The sequence below is a fragment of the Sapajus apella genome, unplaced genomic scaffold, assembly GCF_009761245.1.
Source record: "Sapajus apella isolate SASKATOON/1434 unplaced genomic scaffold, GSC_monkey_1.0 scaffold16, whole genome shotgun sequence".
In the NCBI taxonomy this organism is placed as follows: Eukaryota; Metazoa; Chordata; class Mammalia; order Primates; family Cebidae; genus Sapajus; species Sapajus apella.
This window is the reverse complement of record NW_022436956.1, coordinates 29,129,484-29,147,189: the sequence shown is the minus strand read 5'-3', so window position 1 is coordinate 29,147,189 and position 17,706 is coordinate 29,129,484. Positions and strand designations below refer to the sequence as shown.

General features: G+C 38.6%; 1 protein-coding gene and 1 pseudogene across 10 annotated transcripts in view; both read left to right on the top strand.

The window, feature by feature from the left end:
* Positions 1–17,706, top strand: part of GRIA4 (glutamate ionotropic receptor AMPA type subunit 4) — a 382,079-nt gene that overhangs the window by 211,869 nt on the left and 152,504 nt on the right. The gene's annotated exons all lie outside the window — the stretch shown is intronic.
* LOC116556481 lies at positions 12,034–12,202 on the top strand (annotated as a pseudogene).

Here is a 17,706-nt window from a genome sequence, read left to right as displayed (position 1 = left end):
CATGATGCTAAGATAAATTTAATGTAGGCCTCAAAATTGCTACCAGTTTGATTTGGGATTTTAGAAGTCATATCTTTTAAAATTTAAATAATCCCTTGTTTTTAATTTAATTTTTTATGTGTGTGTAACAAAATCAAGCTATATGAATTAGGTTAAATTTCATGACCACAGATTTTAGACAAGGAAATCAGGACAATGGAAACCATTTTTCTCTTCACCTTTCCAATGTACGCGGATTAAGGACCGAAAAAGCATCCATTTGGTTTTGCACTCTGTCAGTTTATTTTAGTATATAATTTGTCCTTTGAGGCATGGTGAAACATTTATGATTTCAAGAACTAGGGCAACTAAGGGTAGAAAGTGGAAATGGCTCTTTACTTATTTATGTGCATGCTCTGATTGAAAGACATATAGGGCAGAATTTGAGAACCTGTGGTCTAATACCATACTATCTGATTTTGGATCCTGGCTCTAACTCTTATTATTTATATGACCTTTTTTAAGGCAGTTAATATTTCTGTACCTCCATTTCTTCATCTGCCAAAATAAGAATGATCATAAGTCTATTTTGGTGACAATTAATTCTCATAAATCCCTCATAACAGTACTCAGCACATAACATGCACTCAATTAATTTTAACTCTCATTAATTGCATCTTTACAAGCAATCAGAAAAGTATACTTTCTTACTGAAAAATACAATCTTAGGTATAATTGACAGTGCACCAAAAACTCAGTTGAAGAATAATTATATTTCATATTCATAGTTCAAATATAACATTTGTGGGAGTTTCTCTACTTTCTGAGGGATGATAGGCACATGAAACTCTCCTGGGTCGGGGGTAAGGGTAGATAAAATTGTGTGAAAAGTTTAACTTTATAATTTGCATACATTATCATACATTATTACATTTAAACCTCTCAGCAACACAATGAAATAAATAGATATGACTATCCCTGATATGCATTGAATTGTGTCCCCCTAAAAAATGATATGTTGAAATTCTCACCCTCATTACCTCAGAACATGAACTTATTTGGATGTAGAGTCATTGAAGATGACTTAAGATGAAGTCATCCTGGAGCAGGATGGACCCCTAACCCAGTATGACTAGCGTCTTTACAAGAAGATGGTTATATGAAGATGGAGATAAACAAGAAGAACACCATGTCACAACAAAGGCAGAGGTTGAAGTTGTGCTGCTCCAAGCCAAAAAATGACAGATTGTCAGCAAATCACCAGAAGCTAGGAAGAGGCAGGCAGACTCCCCTCTAGGCTTCAGAGAGAGCATGGCCCTTCAGAGGGAGCAGATTTCAGATTTCTAGCCCCTAGAACTGTGAGACAATAAATTTATGTTGTTTTAAACACTCAATTTGTGGCACTTTGTTACCTCATCCCTAGGAAACTGAAATCATCCTCTTTTCACAAATAAGGAAATTCAGGCCTAGAGAGTAAGACCACCTACGTAGTAGGTTAAGGAAACCATTTTTAGATTCAAAGTACAACTTTTTCTATTGACATCTTGTCTCTTTCCATCACTCCTTCACAAACTGTTCGCTCCACCCATGCTCTTTAAATAACCCTTCCTTAAACATGCCAGGCATGGACCCCCTTCATCTTTGGTCATAGGGAAAAAAATAAATTTATTGACTGGCTTTCCCATGCCAGGCATCACACTGGGCAGTTTTCATATGCAATTCTCTCTCAGTCTTACATATGAAGTGAATTTTCTGCCATTTTTCCTACATGAAAATCGTCATCCTTCAACTGCCAAGTCAAATGCTCCAAATCCATCATGTTGTCCATCTATGTTGTCAGAATTATTTTTTTCTGATTATTTCCATTGATCTCTAATTATTTATTATGCCATTTATCTCTTATTTTTGTCTGTAGGTGATTCATAGTCTATAGCAATCTGTTAATTTCACTGAATTTTAAGTTCTTTAGAGACAGGGTCATAAGTGTAATAGCTCTTTAAGGAACAACAGAAGAAGTCACTAAAATTTTACTTAGACTTCACAATCTGAAACATAGCTTTTGCTGATTTACATATGCCATATGCAATCTTTGTCCTATTTTCCAAACCAAAAATTGATCAGCAGGCTGTTAAGAATAGAAAAAAAGAGGAAAAATTTCCATGATGATATATGAGGGCTGAACGTTTATTAGCTTTTGTTACTGTTCTTGTGTTTAAATTGGTTCTCCATTGACTTCACTACTGACCTCTCTTCCTCAATCTCATACCTTCTGTTCAATTTGAAATTTCTCTGAATATTTAGACAACCAGAACTGAAAGCTCACTCCATTTCAACCCTCAATAAAATGGTAAGATAAAAGCTTAGACTCCAATGTTGTACTTTAGAACATAGTTTCAGAAAATAATAATAGTAATATAAGAAAACAAAGGAAAATCAAAAAATTGCATTGAAGCAATTTGATTTTGTTAATATTGTTCCCTCTGAAGAAATTGTGGGAGTGATTATTAAGTCCTTGCATTGCTATAAAGAAATAACTGAAACTTGATAATCTATAAAGAAAAGATGTTTAATTGGCTCACAGTTGTACAGGAAGCATAGTGCTGGCATCTTCTTGGCTTCTTATAAGGCTTCAGGAAGCTTATAATTATGATGGAAGGCAAAGGGAGACTTGGTATCTCATATGGCAGAAGCAGGAGCAAGACAGAGAGGGTAGGGGAGGAGGTGCCACATTTAACAACAACCAGATCATATGAGAACTCGCTTATTGCAAAGACAGCACCTAGCCATGAGGAATCCACGCCCAAGACCTAATACCTCCTACCAGGCCCCACCTGCAACAGTGGGAATTACAATTCAACAGGAGATTTGGGCAAGGATAAATATCCAAACTATATCAGAGAGTCTTCATTATTTGAATTCTGTAAATTTCATTTCTTATTCATAATTTTTCCATAAAATTTATGCTAAAAAAATTCTTCATACCCACTCACACCCAACACATTAGGCCAGTGGCTGGCACAAACCATAACTTATTATATTAAACCTACTTAGGCTGATCTCGCTGCTGCTTTGTGGTTCCCACATAATGCAGCAGAACTATTGCACACTGAAGATGAGCTAGTCTCAGCTGTGCTCACCACACAGGTTCCCAGAACCAGGAAAATCCTTCAGCTGTGGAACAATTTGCATTACAAAGAGACAGTAATACCTAAAGCATAAGTGGAACTGAAATGCTTAGCTTTAAGCCAGGCTATGCCTTTGTAGACACAGGGTTATTTTAACTCCTGTAGCATCTTTCCTTCTTGAGAGTAATAAGGAACTTGACAAATAATATTAATATAATTTCATGACTGATATGCAGTAATAATCAAGATAAAGTTTAAATGCCAGGCAGAAGACATATAGCTATGAGTGCTGCCCAAGGCCTATTATCCCAGAGGAAATCAGAGTGGGTCTTTGAGTAAAAGAACATGAAGTCTCTTTTATTCAAGACCTTTCTGTTTTCTTTCAGTTTGATTTTACAGAATTATGAGGGGGGAAATGAGAGGAAGTTAAACACTCACTATAAATGTTTATGCTTATGCAGGTCAATGTCACCAAGTACGTTGCAAAGTCTTAGGATGGAAACTTGTTTTAATTACCTTCATGTGTCTGTAGCACTTAGCATAATGTCTGGCATAATGTCTGACGAATGGTAGGGTGCTCAGGGAAGTTGCTCATTCATCTATTTAAAAAGGGGACTGAACAAGGAACCAGGAGAGTAGATTCCAGGGCAAAAAAAGCGCCACGCATCTCAGTGCCACTCTTTAAGCCAGCGCAGTGAGTCACCGCATGGGAAAACACACAGATCCCAGTGCCTCTTCAACAGGTGACTAGAACACCAACATAAAAAAAAAAAAAAAAAAAAAAGGCTCTGAGGCAGGGGGCCAGGCGATCGAGCTTGGCTGGTCCCACCCCCTCAAAAGAACAGCAATCAGAAACTCTCTGGATTGAGAGTTTCACAGCAAGCACAGCTGAACCCGAGACATTCCAGCTCTGTGGGGGAGGGGCGTCCGCCATTACCAAGGCAGCCCACCACTACGGAGGTAGTCAGCCAATGCTGAGACAGCCCACCATTGCCAAGGCAACCCGCCATTGCTGAGGAAGCCTGCTATTGCCAAGGCAACCTGCCACTACAGAGAGACTCTGCCTTAACAGAGGCGGGCCACCATTGCCGAAGCAGTTCTAACTACACCCATATAAACAGGACTGCAGGGAAGTTCACTCGGCAGCTGGGCAGAGCCCACAGCAGCTCAGCAAAGCCTCTACAGGCAGACAGTGACTAGGCTGCCTCCTTGCTGGGCAGGGCAGCTCTGAAGGAAAAAAAAAGAAGGCAGCAGCATAATGGAAACTCATAAATAAAGCCCTAAATCCCTGGGACAGAGCACCAGGGAACAAAAAGTGGTTTATGAGTTCTGCTGCAGCGGACTTAAACGTACCTGCCCAGCAGCTCTGAATGAACAACGGAGCTCACAACTCAGCATTTGAGCGCCTATAAAGAACAGACTATCTCCTCAAGCAGCTCCCTGACCCCTGTATATCCAAAGAACCACCTCATAAAGGAGAGATCAGACCAACACTTGGCGAGTATCCTTCCGGGACAAAGATAGCAGAAGAAGAAAACTGGTAGCAACTGTTACTGTTCTGCAGCTGCTGCAGGTGATCCCCAGGCAAGCAGGGCCTGGAGTGGACCTAAGCAGACCTACAGCAGAGGGGCCAGACTGTCAGAAGGAAAACCAAGAAACAGAAATAACCTCATCATCAACAAACAGAACGTCCACTCAGAGACCCAACCTGAAAGCCAGCAACTACAAAGACGACAGGTAGATAAATCCTTAAAGATGGGAAGAAACCAGTGCAAAAAGGATGAAAACACCCAAAACCAGAACACCTCTCCTCCTGCAAGGGATCACAACTCCTCACCAGCAAGGGAACAAGGTTGGAGGGAGAACGAGTGTGATGAAATGACAGAATCAAACTTCAGAAGGTGGGTAGTAAGAAACTTCTGTGAAACAAAAGAACACGTTCTAACCCAATGCAAAGAAACTAAGAGCCTTGAAAAAAGATTTGACGAAATGCTAACGAGAATGGACAAAATAGAAAAGAATATAAGTGAATTGATGGAGCTGAAAAACACAATTCGAGAACTTCGTGAAGCATGCACAAGTATCAACAGTCGAACTGACCAAGCAGAAGAAAGGATATCAGAGGTCGAAGATCAACTCAATGAAATAAAACGGGAAGGCAAGAATAGAGAAAAAAGGGTAAAAAGGAATGAACAAAGTCTCCAAGAAATGTGGGACTATGTGAAAAGGCCTAATCTACGTTTGATAGGTGTACCTGAATGCGATGAAGAGAATGAATCCAAGCTGGAAAATACTCTTCAGGATATTATCCAGGAAAACTTCCCCAACCTAGCAAGGCAGGCAAATATTCAAGTCCAGGAAATACAGAGAACACCACAAACATATTCATCAAGAAGAGCAACCCCAAGGCACATAATCGTCAGATTCACCAGGGTTGAAATGAAGGAGAAAATACTAAGGGCAGCCAGAGAGAAAGGTTGGGTTACCCACAAAGGGAAGCCCATCAGACTCACAGCAGATCTCTCGGCAGAAACCCTACAAGCCAGAAAAGAGTGGGGACCAATATTCAACATCCTTAAAGAAAAGAACTTTCAACCCAGAATCTCCTATCCAGCCAAACTAAGCTTCCTAAGTGAAGGAAAAATAAAATCCTTTGTGAACATGCAAGTACTCAGAGAATTTGTCACCACCAGGCCAGCTTTACAAGAGCTCCTGAAAGAGGCTTTACACATATAAAGTAACAACCAGTACTAACCACTCCAAAAACATGCCAAATGGTAAAGAGAACACAATGAAGAATCTGCATCAACTAATGGGCAAAACAGCCAGCTAGCACCAAAATGGCAGTATCAAATTCACACATAACAATATTAACCCTAAATGTAAATGGACTAAATGTCCCGATCAAAAGACACACACTGGCAAATTGGATAAAAAGCCAAAACCCATCGGTGTGCTGTATCCAGGATACATGCTGGATACATGCATGCTGTATCCATCTCACATGCAAGGATACACAAAGGCTCAAAATAAAGGGATGGAGGAAGATTTACCAAGCAAATGGAGAGCAAAAAAAAAGCAGGAGTTGCAATTCTCATCTCTGAAAAATTAGACTTTAAAGCTACAAAGATCAAAAGAGACACAGAAGGACATTACATAATGGTAAAAGGATCAATGCAACAAGAAGAGCTAACGATCCTAAATATATACGCACCCAATACAGGAGCACCCAGATACATAAGGCAAGTTTTTAATGACTTACATAGAGACTTAGACTCCCACACAATTATAGTGGGAGACTTTAACACCCCATTGTCAATATTAGACAGACCAACCACACAGAAAATTAACAAGGATATCCAGGACTTGAACTCAGACCTGGACCAAGCAAACCTAATAAACATTTACAGAACTCTCCACCCCAAATCCACAGAATATACATTCTTCTCAGCACCACATCACACCTACTCTAAAATTGACCACATAATTGGGAGTAAATCACTCCTCAGCAAATGCAAAAGAATGGAAATCATAACAAACAGTCTCTCAGACCACACAGCAATCAAGTTAGAACTCAGAATTCAAAAACTAACCCAGAACCGCACAGCTTCATGGAAACTGAACAATTTGCTCTTGAATGTTGACTGGATAAACAATGAAATGAAGACAGAAATAAAGATGTTCTTTGAAACCAACGAAATGAAGACACAACATACCAGAATCTCTGGGACACATTTAAAGCAGTCTCTAGAGGAAAATTTATAGCAATAAGTGCCCACATGAGAAGCAAGGAGAGATCAAAAATTGACACCCTATCGTCAAAATTGAAAGACCGAGAGGAGCAAGATAAAAAAAACTCAAAGTCTAGCAGAAGACAAGAAATAGCTAAGATCAGAGCAGAACTGAAGGAGATAGAGACACAAAAAACCCTTCAAAAAATCAATAAATCCAGGAGATGGTTTTTTGAAAAGATCAACAAAATAGACCACTAGCCAGATTAATAAAAAAGAAAAGAGAGAATAACTAAATTGATGCAATAAAAAACGATAAAGGGGATATCACCACAGATTCCACAGAAATTCAAACCATCATCAGAGATTATTACAAACAACTCTATGCACATAAACTAGTAAACCTGGAAGAAATGGATAAATTCCTGGACACTTGCCTCCTCCCAAGCCTAAACCAGGAAGAAGCCGAAACCCTGAACAGACCCATAACAAGGTCTGAAGTTAAGGCAGCAACTAAGACCTTACCACCCAAAAAAAGCCCAGGTCCAGACGGGTTCAGAGCCGAATTTTACCAGACATACAAAGAGGAACTGGTACCATTCCTTCTGAAACTATTCCAAACAATCCAAAAAGAGGGAATTCTTCCCAAATCATTTTATGAGACCAACATCATCCTGATTCCAAAACTCGGCAGAGACTCAACAAGAAAAGAAAACTTCAGGCCAATATCCATGACGAACATAGATGCAAAAATCTTCAATAAAATACTGGCAAGCTGATTGCAACAGCAGATCAAAAAGCTTATCCACCATGATCAAGTCGGCTTCATCCCGGGGATGGAAGGCTGGTTCAACATACGCAAGTCATTAAACGTAATTCAACACATAAACAGAACCAAAGACAAAAACCACATGATTATCTCAATAGATGCAAAGAAGGCCTTTGACAAAATTCAACAGCCCTTTATGCTAAAAACCCTCAATAAGCTAGGTATTGACGGAACGTATCTCAAAATAATAAAAGCTATTTACAACAAACCAACAGCCAATATAATACTGAATGGGCAAAAACTGGAAGCATTCCCCTTGAAATCTGGCACTAGACAAGGATGCCCTCTCTCACCACTCCTATTCAATATAGTACTAAAAGTTCTAGCCAGAGCAATCAGGCAAGAAAAAGAAATAAAGGGTATTCAAATAGGAAAGGAGGAAGTCAAATTGTCTCTATTTGCAGACAACATGATTGTATATCTAGAAGACCCCATTGTCTCAGCCAAAAAGCTCCTGAAACTGATAAGCAACTTCAGCAAAGTCTCAGGATACAAAATCAATGTGCAAAAATCACATACATTCCTATACACCAATAACAGACTTAAAGAGAGCCACATCAAGAACAAACTTCCATTCACAATTGCCACAAAGAGAATAAAATACCTAGGAGTACAACTAACAAGGAATGTAAAGGACCTCTTCAAGGAGAACTACAAGCCACTGCTCAACGAAATAAGAGAGGACACAAACAGATGGAGAAACATTCCATGTTCATGGTTAGGAAGAATCAATATCATGAAAATGGCCATACTGCCCAAAGTAATTTACAGATTCAACGCTATCCCCATCAAGCTACTAATGACCTTCTTCACAGAACTGGTAAAAACCACCTTAAACCTCATATGGAACCAAAAGACAGCCCACATAGCCAAGTCAATTCTAAGCAAAAAGAACAAAGCGGGAGGCATCACACTACCAGACTTCAAACTATACTACAAGGCTACAATGATCAGAACAGCATGGTCTGATATCAAAACAGAGATATAGACCAATGGAACAGAACAGAGGTCTCGGAGGCAACACAACATATCTACAACCATCTGATCTTTGACAAACCAGACAAAAACAAGCAATGGGGAAAGGATTTGCTGTTTAATAAATGGTGTTGGGAAAACTGCCTAGCCATGTGCAGAAAGCAGAAACTGGACCCCTTCCTGACACCTTACACTAAAATTAACTCCAGATGGATTAAAGACTTAAACATAAGACCTAACACCATAAAAACCCTAGAAGAAAATCTAGGCAAAACCATTCAGGACATAGGTGTAGGCAAGGACTTCATGACCAAAACACCAAAAGCATTGACAACAAAAGGCAAAATAGACAAATCGGACCTAATCAAACTCCACAGCTTCTGCACGGCAAAAGGAACAGTCATTAGAGTGAATCGGCAACCAACAGAATGGGAAAAAATTTTTGCAGTTTACCCATCTGACAAAGGGCTGATATCCAGAATTTACAAAGAACTAAAACAGATTTACAAGAAAAAAACTAACAAGCCCATTCAAAAGTGGGCAAAGGATATGAACAGATACTTTACAAAAGAAGACATACATGAGGCCAACAAACATATGAAAAAATGCTCATCATCACTGGTCACCAGAGATTTGCAAATCAAAACTACATTGAGATACCATCTCACGCCAGTTAGAATGGCTATCATTAAAAAATCTGGAGACAACAGATGCTGGAGAGGATGTGGAGAAATAGGAACACTTTTGCACTGTTGGTGGGAGTGTAAATTAGTTCAACCATTGTGGAAGACAGTGTGGCGATTCCTCAAGGACCTAGAAATAGAAATTCCATTTGACCCAGCAATCCCATTACTGGATATATATCCAAAGGATTATAAATCGTTCTACTATAAGGACACGTGCACATGAATGTTCATTGCAGCACTGTTTACAATAGCAAAGACCTGGAACCAACCCAAGTGCCCATCGATGATAGACTAGACAGGGAAAATGTGGCACATATACACCATGGAATATTATGCAGCCATCAAAAACTATGAGTTTGTGTCCTTTGTAGGGGCATGGCTGAACCTGGAAACCATCATTCTCAGCAAACTGACAGAAGAGCAGAAGATCAAACACCGCATGTTCTCACTGATAGGCGGGTGTGGAACAATGAGAACACATGGACACAGGGAGGGGAGCACTACACACTGGGGTCAGTTCGGGGGAAATAGGGGAGGCATGGTGGGGGTTGGGGAGTTGGGGAGAGATGGCAAGGGGAGAGATGCCAGATGTAGGTGATGGGGAGGAAGGCAGCAAATCACACTACCACGTGTGTACCTATGCAACAATCTTGCATGCTCTTCACATGTACCCCAAAACCTAAAATGCAATAAAATAAATAAATGGGAAAATTCAAAAATAAATAAATAAATAAATAAAACAAAATATGGTGAATTGAAATTTAATTATCTTTGTGGTATGTGTTAATATCTTCTTAACATAATAATATTATAATTCCAGTTAAGAAAGTGAAACCATCTGGAAAAAGAAGATGGGGTCAATATGTCACAAAAAGTATATAATAAAAGTTGATTTTCTTATGGGCATGTATAATATTTGCAAGGAAATTATTTGCAAGGACTGAATATGGATAAATGTTGACTAAATGTATTTTTGGTTATTATCTTTCTGCTGTCTTTAATACAATTGATGCTTCTGAACATTTCTTCTATCATGTTGTAAGCACTGAGTTCTTTTCAGTATGTATTTATAGGCTCTTCCAATGTTTTCTGCTATTTTAGAATGATAGTGGTGCCAGGCAATATATTAACTCTCTTAGTTCAATCCCATTTCATATTTTCCTATTAATCTTGTTCAGGATTTCTGTCAGGATCTTCTCAAATACATTGTGATAAAGCAGGGTTCATATTACCTCTTACAAAACTTTATTTGGAATCACAATATTTGTTGGCAGATTCATGTATGTCCCCCAGTGCATTTAACCAGAGCTAGTTTTCACTTATGGAACACAGCTTGAATTACAGAAGCCATTATTTACCAATCAAAGAGGTGGATTTCTTTTTTTTCTTCTCCTGTCATAAACATCCAACTTCTTCTACAAGAACAAACAAGAATTCTGTTGTTAGGTTCTTGTAGAAAAAAATAAGGTACTAAGTCATAAAGAGAAGAAAAAAATGCAGGAAACAGGAAAAAACCATGGATAAGAGGCTTGAAGAACTGCTGATGGGAACTCAAGAAAGTCGGTGGTGGAAAGGACATTTTGCAGAATCAAACGGATACAACTGATGAAAAGAGTGGTGTGGCATTCTCCCAAGATATTGTGGTTACTGCTATCTTATCTGAAACATGATAAATAAATCTAAAATTAAATGTTTCTAAGTCTTGGCATAGTGAACAAAGTATATAATATGATCTATGGATATTGTAATTGAAGCTGACAATGGAGTTTGATGCCCCAGATAACTATTGCCTTTTACATGGTTTAAATCTAAAGGAGGTTTTTGAGACAGGATTTTTTTATTATTGAAATTAATGAATGTTTAATGGACTGAATTGTATCCCCTTTCAAATTCATATGTTGTAACCCTAACCCTCAGTACATCAGAATATGTATTTAGAGATGATCCTTTAAAGATAAAATTAAGTTAGAATGAAGCCATTAGTGTGGGTTCTAATACAATTTGACTGATGTCCTTATACAAGGGAAATTTGGACGCACAGAGACACAAGCGGTGTGTGTGCACAAAGGAAGGACTATGTGAGGATGCAGAGAGAAGGTGGCCATCTGCTAGCCAAGGAGAGGAGAGGTCCCAGAAAACACCAAACCTGCTGACAGCCTGATCTTGGATTTCTAATCTCCAGAACTGTGAAAAATAAATCTCTGCTGTTTAAGTCATCCAGGCTGTGGTGTTTTGTTATGGCAGCCTTAGCCGACCAATACAGTAGGCATATAGTTTTAAAAGTCAAACAGTTTAATTAGCCTTAAGAATATCTCACAGCCTCCTTTTCCACCCCCTGCTCATCCCAATTCTCACTCTCAAAGGCAATCACTTTCAGCTGTAAAACAGTTGTTTCTTATGGTGTATATACTTCCTTATTCTCAAATAGACTATTTCTTAATTTTTTAGTAGGCAATATCTGAGTTCCTAATATGAAAGATGAAGATTTAGCTCCTCAACAGCTTATTCCACTATCACAAAACACACCCACATATACATGTTGCTTCCCCAATATTCACAATAGAGTTCCATCACAATATTTGGTGTTCCCATTTCTATGCCTATTTAAATATTATTTATAGTTGAGCCATGTAGAGCAACATGATTATATTTGTACAATATATTGTTCTCCCTGGAACTAATAATTTCCTCACAGAATGTGCATAAATAGCTTTGCGCAGTGGCAGTATCATAGCCAGTGAGGTTTATCTGAGGCATGATTATTGCTAATTGAAAACGGAATGTACATAAATAGCAAGTCAGCTACTCCTCCAGGAAGGCCTCCTAAGAAATCAAGAATAGCCTTATTTTGGAAATATCTCCACAGCCATCTGTGGGGTACATAATCTACAGCTGGAGATACTTAAGGCTTTTTATTTTGTGCCCAGTATACAATGGCAGATGTGTTGCTATGGCCAGTATAATGATGCCTCCAGGGAGCGATGGTAGCCATCCAGGAGGTACAGTCTTGATCAGACTTTGATTCCATTCAGTCTCATCACAGAATGATCTTTTCTCCATTGTTAGTCACTGAGGCAAGTGAGCGACTCAGAGACTTCAATCAACAGCCACAATTTGTTAACCCGATTTATGGTCTCGAAAATGGATAGCATTACTCTTCCAGTCTCTAGTTTTCCAAATCTCAAAACCAAAAAGCAAGGCCAATGGAAATCACCCAAGAATCAGTAAAACTATAACAAGATTCATCAAGAGGAGTATTGGCCAAGACTATGAGAACAGCCTTGAGCTCTGCCTACTGAGCCAAGTGGCCACATTCATTTTTGATTTTGCATGACTGGCACTGCATATGTACAGCTGCAGCAGTCCAGGGGACATCAGTGGACTTCAGCTCAGCTGAACAGTTACTGAACCAGGCCTAGGCATTTAAGGGAACTGCTGTCAACTGGGCATCCTGCTGAGCCAGGGATTTGGTTCAGGCAATGGAGTGCCTCCTTTTTACCTAAAGCTGAGACACTGCTCAGTCCAGGCCGGCTACGTTCTTGAATAAACACTTCTATCTAACAATTGACAATTGCTGGGCTTTTTCGTCTTTTAACACAATTGAGTCCTAGTTGACTTAACCCAAAACAGAGATATTAGGCTGACCACAAGGCTTCTATGCATCAGACATTCAGTTTCAACCAGAATCCAGTAATTTACAAATGCATGTACCTGGTATCTGTAACTAGAAGGCAAAGAGTTCCAGGCCCCTTAGGGGTGCCTCTGAGTGAAGGCTGCCTCCTTTTGCCAGAGGATCCAATCGGCAAAATCATCAGTCACGGTCATTTAGCTTATGGGGTTGTTAGGATTGTGGGACACTAAAGGTACTAACACCTGCCTATTTGTGGCTCCTCTCAATTGGGAGATCCCTTCTGGTATTTATGAACATTCCTAGTACAGGCATATAATACCAATTATACATTCTGCAGTGGAAGCCGCAAAAATAGTACCTTAAATTTGCCCAAAGAAGCTGACTCATAGCACCACTTTCGCTTCCCTTTCCATGGTGAATTCCATCTAAAACCCCATCAGTTGAATTTGAATGCCCCCTCTCCTAAGCAGGACCAGATGGTCTGGTGGGCCCCATATCCAATCAAGCCTTAAACATTTGATTCCCTTGCCTCCCAGCATACTCAGACATGTGTGTATATCCTTCTGTTCCCCTTGAGGACAGGCTGTTCTCAGCTCTGCCCCTAAACATCTTTCTCCTTACAGCAGCTGAAATTGGGGTAGCATGGGAGAGAGGGGATGTAGAGTGAAGAGAGAGGGGTTGCAGCGGTAAAAGACTTCTATGCCATGAAAACAAGGCATTGCTCTCAGTTTTCATTTCAAGTTATGCAGCCATTAGACTCATAGACTTCTTTGGATCAATTTTCCATTCTCCACAGGACACCTGCATCTGCATTACAAACCAAATCCAGGGCAGTAAGAGCCTGACAACTAGTCAGTGTCTCATCTATGGTTTCCAGTTGGAACTTGTGTATCTCAGGGACATCTATCCAAGAGGACCAAAGCTTCCATACAGTGGCCAGTATTCACTGTGAAATGATTCTTAAATATTTTGTTGTCTTCTATGAATGGATCCAGGTTTGTCATGATAGACGGCAGAAGAAGCTAAACCTTTAGATGGCCTTGCTTTTGACATTCACCTTTAACAAGAATTGCATCCTTCTCTCATCTTCCAAGCAAATTGGACTAAGTTCTTACAATTCATTTGGTTTCAGAAGTCACATATTTCTCTCCTTTCCCACTCAGCAAGAGTGTGCAAATTTGGAACTGTTTTCTGATAGGGAAAAACCTCTGCCTACACAGAATGAAACTTCCTAATAATTTTTACAACTGGGTAGTCCTGAGATTGAACAGCAAATTGTCAAGGAAGTTTCCTGTGCAAAATAGAGTTAACAACAACTAGGGCATTATATTGGCAGCTGTCTTTGATCCTATTTCCTATTACTTGGTCAGCAACCACCACTCCAACTCCTTCTCATTAATAGGCAATAAATTGAAGAACCTTGGATAGCCTGGTTGATATACAGTTTAGTCAACATCTTTGTTAGGGATACCTATGGATTTCTTTTTCCAAATTCTATTCATCAACTTGTGAGACCTTCATTCTTCCTCATCCAGAAAGCCCTACCTCTCAGCATTCCAGCTGCATTTCCAAATTGTCAAAAACTGTGATGGATCTGAAACTTTATACTACCTATAAGCTAACAAGTTATCCTGGCTCCCACTTTAAATCATAAAGTGAAAATGGTTTCCAGGCTTGGGTAATTCCATAGTTTCTATTTGAAACCAGAGCAGTTTCCAAAAGTATTCATTCAGACTAAGAATTAAGAAAATATTGTCATAGTAAAAATAATATGCTGTTATATATGATATAATATCAGTATCGGTGATATTATTTTAGAGGAAATTGTTAAATTATGTTGCTGATTCATTACTAATAAGCAGAATAGAAAATATTTAGAAGAAAAAAAGGCAATAAATTGGAGGAATAACCTGAAGTTTAATTTCTATTTTGAAAAACTTTCACGTTAAAAAAACTTATCTTAAAATAAATCTTTTTCATTTCAGAGGTTTACTAAAATGTTCTATAATTTTATTTTACAGTCAGAGGATGAAAGAAAAGAGAATGGTGTGGATATTCTGGTACCACTGTCTTTCATGAAAGGAAAAGATAATGAGAGCTAAAAAAAAAAAAACTGTCAAAATTTTCTTCCATTCATCAGTGCTGCAGAGCTAGAGAAGAAATAGAGCTATGCAATATAACTGCTGATTATTTTATGATTTTCATCACCAAAAGAACAGAAGAGAAATTAATGGGGTTACCAAATAGGGAAAATATGCATTTATTAAAACTTCTTCCATTTTATTATACTGTATAAATATTTTTAAATCAGCAACTTCTAGTTAAGTCAATAGATTATCAACTAAATGTGCTTTTTATGTATGCAAGGATACAATAATTAATCAGATTCTGCCAAAAACTTGACATGCTTCTGGTATAAAGTAGGATTTTCATGCACAAGATTTAAAAACAATGTGACAAGCACTTTTTATATGTAATGCTTTGTTAAGATACTATCAGTGGAACAGGGCAGCTTTTTTAGTAGAATTTTTATTGCCATACTATTTTTAGTCATTAAAGATAAGTCCACAAGATCTTATTCCAATCTGACAATTGACACCAAAAATGTGAATTAAATCAGTTTAGTCATTTTTAAATGCAGCTGAAGGGAACATCTCTGGATATTACAGACATATTACTATTTCTCCTTCACAAAATTTAATTTGTTTCTTAACTGAACTAGTGCCTCTGGGCATTTGTAGAGGGAAAATAAAACCTCCAAGACCGTTTTGTTCTATATAAAAGCCACTGTGCTCAGAATGAACCCAGAAAGACATTTAAAGGTGAACAAATGACATAGCCAAGCATACATTTCTTATGATGCAGTAGAAACTGTAGTTGTCACATTAACCACCACTACCCCGTATGTAATATGTACCCAGATAATTCCATATGTTGGAAATGCGACCTTGGCAGCACTGGCGGTTCCTACCTGAGACAGCTAATACAGGGTATTATCTGAGGCTGCCAACATGGATGAAAATTACACTTTGGAAAGTTTGCACTTAGTCACAATGCAAAATGAGGACAGATTTAAACATGACATTTTGCCAGTCAGGAGACTTTCTAGAAGATGAAAGACTGGTGAAACGAATCCCAGTGTTTTCATAAAAAAAGAGTATGAGGCTTTCAGGCTTTCACTCTTTGTGAGGCCTGTGATCTGATTTTCCATACATGGTTTAACAAAATTTTCAGGAGGCAGTAATACAATTACTGGGAAATGGGTTACCTGAAATCATCATAGCTTTATATATTTGGGGTCTACTTCTTGTTCCATGGGATGTCACCAGATACAATTTTTGATATAAAATTCCTATGTTCAGCTACTTAAAGCACTCCAAATGTTCAGAAACAATTTTCAGCCTTACCAGAAAGAATGGCTTGCTGATATTAAAAATTAAAAACTTGAGAATGGAGAGGAGAGAGTCCCAAGTATTCCCAGGCAGACTTGCAACAGGCAAAGGGGTTGGTTACAGAATCATCTAACATTAAAAGCTGCTATTTATTGTATGCTATATCCAGTGATGTATACACACACACACAAACACACACACACAGAGAGACTGATAATCTCTAATGCTAAGCAGATCCTATTATAACCCTTTTATAGATGAGAATAATGAGGCTCATTAAGACTTAGTAATTTGCAGAAGGCCATCTAATCAGTAAGGCAGAGAGAGACTTGAACTGAGGATACGTCTAAAATGAGAAACTGAAACATCAAGGCTGTTCTGAGCTGACACCCCAACTTCCTGGCAATGCAAGAGGAATGACTAGCTCTTCAGCAGGAGTTACACAGAGTCAAGAAAAAAAGTGCCTCCTAGTGTTTAATCTTCTTACTCAGCCAATCTGCCACAAATTGAGGAGACTTCAGCGAATGGCTGTGGAATGATTTTAATTACCACCCTTATCTGCCAGTGACAAAAGTAACAAGGACTGCTAGCTTCCAGAAACAGCCATTGCAATTGTGTTTGTGGAAAACGAAGGGATTTTGCCAGGCAGTTTAAATTGAAACATGGTCACCTACCCACAGAGAATTAGACCTAGTGCCAGAGGGACCACTTATAGTGGCACAGCTATAAGAAGACATATTCTCCCACACTGTGTCCACATATAACAACAAAGGTGCTGATACCTGTTTGGGGAGAGGTTTGAAGGAAAGGTAGAAATGTATGTGATCCATTGGGACTGGTTCCACTTTCTCTAGATGATAGAAATTGAAGAGAGAGAAGCAGAAAGCTACTTTGTTGACATATAAGTTTAAGATTATAGACTCAAGGAGAGACAGGCATAGGGAGGGCTGAGTTGGGGAGGCATACGAATGAATGTTAATTGGAGAATGAGAAAATGTGTAGAAGAGAGCTGGAAAAGTATAAAAATAGAAGCCTGCAGAAAATTATTTTCATTACTATAAAACAAAACTAGCATACTGGTAGACCTGGCTAAAATCAAAGCAGTTATAAATCTGATACTGAAAGGGTTGAAAGGATGTTTCAAAATACTACTTTGATTCTCTGTTGTCTGCTACATAAAACTAAACTACTTAGCTTAACATCCAAGATCTCCCAGTGCTCTTGACAATTACACCATTCTGTATGCTGAGAATTTCACCAGTAAGTTTTCTAAATGGGCAGTGAGGTGACAGACTGGTGTTTTAGAAATATCACTGATAGCATTATGGATTATTGATGTAATAAAATAGGAGCCATAG